Source organism: Gavialis gangeticus, unplaced genomic scaffold (genome assembly GCF_001723915.1).
Source record: "Gavialis gangeticus isolate Ggan-Ray unplaced genomic scaffold, GavGan_comp1, whole genome shotgun sequence".
In the NCBI taxonomy this organism is placed as follows: domain Eukaryota; kingdom Metazoa; phylum Chordata; order Crocodylia; family Gavialidae; genus Gavialis; species Gavialis gangeticus.
Window position 1 is genome coordinate 7721351 of NW_017729030.1, and position 4049 is coordinate 7725399.

Sequence of the window (4049 nt, forward strand, 5' to 3'; positions counted from 1 at the left end):
ATGCTGCTGTTTTCTGTTTCCTGACCCCTCCCCAGCCTGCCATGTGCCACATACAGAGGCTGCCCATGCCACTTGTGACATGTGTGCTTCAGGTTGGTCGCTCCTGCTTTAAAGGTATGATATAATGCCTTTTGTTTTATCTAGGTCAGTGCGTCTCAACCTTTTTAGACTCCAGGGACCTCTTATTTTTAATAATAATGTGAGACTGTGGTTTATGCATTCAGAAGCAAGATGAACCACTCACATGCTTTATGCTCTCTGGTATCACAGGACACTGCTCTAGTGTTCATGGATCATACAGAGTTCTCTCTTTCTGTTTTTGGCAAGGTTACAGCAGTTCACATATCACTGTCCAGCCATTTCCTACTTGCTGAGGTATGAATATTTTGATGATAGTCCAGTGATTTTAATCTCAGTTTCTGGATATCTTCATGTTCGGAGAAGGAACTCGGGACATTTCTGAGAACACCTGAGAAAAACACAAACACATTAGATCAAAGCATACAGGAGCTGGATAATATTGTTTGCAAATGAAGGACACATCTAGAGACCATTCACTCCCCAGCTGATATGCTTATTTATTAATGTTTGCTTTGTGATATGACAACTCAACATACTGTATTTGCTCCAGCTGATACATCTAAGGACTTTTTTCTGCAAAACATTGCCTTTATTTTCACAAATGTCAAGATAGCAAAATCTGTGTTCTATCTGCTGGGTTAAAAATGGTAGTGACTAATTCTTTGTCTCAGTCATGTCCCTCTCCTTTTCCTCAGCTGGTAGCCCCACTCTTTCTAGCTCTCTGTGTCTTCCCCTTTTTAACCCTCCCTCCTCCCCCTTTTCCAGCCCCTGTATTGTCCTTTTTCTTCTCCCGTCTTTTTGCTCCTATAAGCTCAGCTCTTCTTGCCTCCTCAGTCCAGTCTCAGGTATATTAAAACCAAGCTTTTCATTTACCTCTCAAGCCAGTTTTATATAGCAGTCATTTCTCAGCAGCTTTGCTTATCGGTTCTCCACAAGGTATGAATGTACAAGGCAAAGATCCATTTTACAGATGATGGGTGCCAAAATGCAATCTGACAGTTTCATACCTGGTGAGCAATCTTTGTTGATTATTTATTCAAGCAATAGAGAGTCATTGGTTATCTCTGTGGCATTGTGTTGTCTCAGCCATTTCCAAACCACTAATTTAGTAGCAGTTTTAGTATTGTGGTGGCATCTAATGGTCGCCATGGGCTTAAGATAAGGACCCCATGTGTTTAGGCCCATTTGCTACCTTGAAATACTTACATCCTAAACAAGCAATGCAATCAGAAGGTTGGGAGAATGGGCACTATGACCCCATTTCACTATTGAAATTATATTCCAGCATGCATTATCCAAACTCAGCCTTTTCTTCCATTTTGAGTTCTGTGAATGATGTTTGAATGCCAGTGTTTTGGCTGGTTTACATGAGAACCCAGGCTACAGCGTCCAACCACTTCACTTTTTTATGTACATATTAATCATTACAATATTATTGTGTGATGTGATAATGCCATTAGACCCCTTTTACAGACTGGAGACTGAGACAGAGAGATTAAGCCTGTGGTCCTCGCAATCAAGAAAAGTTAACAACCCAAATAGCCATGAGTATCTTGGCCTAAATTAATTGCCCAGAGTCACACAAGAAATGTGCATCAGAGCAAAGAATTGAGCATGGTTCTAAGCTAGTGCTACAACCTTACTTTTTCTCTTGCTATATCATTCTCCAAGACAAACCAATAGAGATTATAGTAAGAAGTGCTTTAAAAGTGCCTCCCTGTATCCTGGACAGGTAGAAGGTGGAAGATATCAGCCGCTTCCAAGAAGAGTCTGTACTGCACTGTACTGTACTATGCACCTGGACTCTGGGAATGGATATACTCTGCTAACAAGGCAGTTTCCTTGAACTGGTCTTTGTGGCCGACAGTTTACTTATCCATCATATATTAGCTGCAGAACCTAATCTTGCAATGTTTACAACTAGTTTGTCTAACACAAAGACGACTGGTTTAAATAGGGACATTTTTTTTCCCTTACCCATTTGTCCATTTCTAGAAAACCCACATCCAGAACTACTAAGACAGTCAAGGCTGCTTCAGAAACAACAGTCCTGCTTCTCTCTTATTAGAGAGCATATAATGGTGGTAAAATGCACCAGATGTATTTTCAGAGCAATATGTACAAGGTACAGTTGGGCATATTTCATACAGACCTACATGCTGCACTGAGAGATGAGTGCAATTGGATTAAACTGAAGAGTCAAATGTGAAGAAAGAGACTTTATTTAGAAAGTTCATTGTGACCAAATCTTAGAACTTCACATCCAGGTTCATTCTGAAAAATAAACCCTTTAAAACTAGCCTTTAAGTTACAACAATACAAAACCTTTAAACACGCATGGTATCTCATCTTGTATAAAATTAGCATGGTTAGATTAAATATAAATGCTTTTGTTAACAAAAATACACATATTATACATATCTACTGAAAAAACTTAAAGGTAATTTAATTGATCATTATTAAATTATATTAAACCTTGAAGTGCAATCCTAGTTTGGTTAATAACTGTATAAAAAAAGAAAAGGATCAGGCACCTTCATTCAAGGAGCTTCGCTCCGGTGCAGGAAGCTCTGTGTGGAATCACAGCCATGGTCTACTCAACAAATATGCTCCTAGGGCCAGAGTCTCAGCTAGTTTAAGCTGCCATAGTTTCATGCTAGGATATTTTAGACCAGCCAAATCTCTGGCCCCTGGTGTTTAATTAGTCTTACTTCTGATCCCTTTACTGTCAAATGTCACATCTTTTACAACTTCTTATTCTTGTGAGCACTGCATACACCCCAGGGAATTAGGTGCAGAAAAAATTCAAAATTATGAGCTGAGTCTCAGGGGCTGCACATGATGGCACAGAGCTGGCCCAGCCCACCCTGCTGGTGCACACCTTCAGACCAGACCAAGCTGGCTCTGGGCCAGCACATGGGATTTGTAGCACTGCAAGCAGAACCTGTGCACCAGCAGGCCAGGCAGTCTCCATGCCTCCATTAGCAGCTTCCAGCACTCCAGCGAGAACTCGATGTGGGGCCCCATCGGGGAACAGACTGGCCAGCCCAACTCGACGATGCACGGCTCCTACCTGCAGTTCTGCAAACCCCAAGGGCTGGCACAGAGCCAGTCTGGTTCGAAGGCACACACCAACGGGTTTGGGTTGAAGGCATGCCAGGCCAGGTCGGTGCCACCATGTGCAGCCCCAGGATTCAGCCAGAGCTGTGCATCACTGGGGGCTTTGCCTTCTGCGGCCATGAGCACTGCAAGGGTCTACTGCCTGCTGCTGCTGCTGCTGCTGCTGCCACCAGCAGCAGCAGGAGCTATGCACCATCAGTGAAGCATGGGGGCCCATACCCACCCACCAACCCGCACACACTCACATGCCCACCCACAAACCCCATGCTCCTCCTCTGTAGCCAGGAGCTCCCCTCCCCACTCACCAGCTGTCCAGTCGTGTACCACCATTCTCAGTGCCATCATCTGGGGCTCCCAGCTGGAGTGCTGGGAGCCCCACGGGGGTGAAGGCACAGAGACTGCCTGGGTTGATTATGCAAATTATGCAATTATGTGCAGTCATATGTTTTATGAGCAAAATTCCTCAGGTGCATAGTTGCATAATTCTCTGGGATGTAACTGCAGAATCAATACATGCTTGGAACTGAATTATTATCTAAGGGTTAGTTTCAATAAAGGACTTAAGAATCTAAACCAGAACAAAGGTGGAATTGAGGCACTGCAGTACATAAATGTGATCCAAAAAAATCTCTGCTCAGCTGCCATCTAACCGTAAAGATGTCCAAACTCATTTGGTGCCTCACTGTTTCACTCTGAAGTTCTCAATGCGCCTGGAGTTCTGCTTCTCTGTGTGTGTGTCTACACATGAATTTGACCTGGGAGCAGTTCCATAGTTTCATAGTAGTTAGGGTCAGGAGGGACCTGAACAGATCATCTAGCCTGACCCCCTGCCACAGGCAAGAACGAAT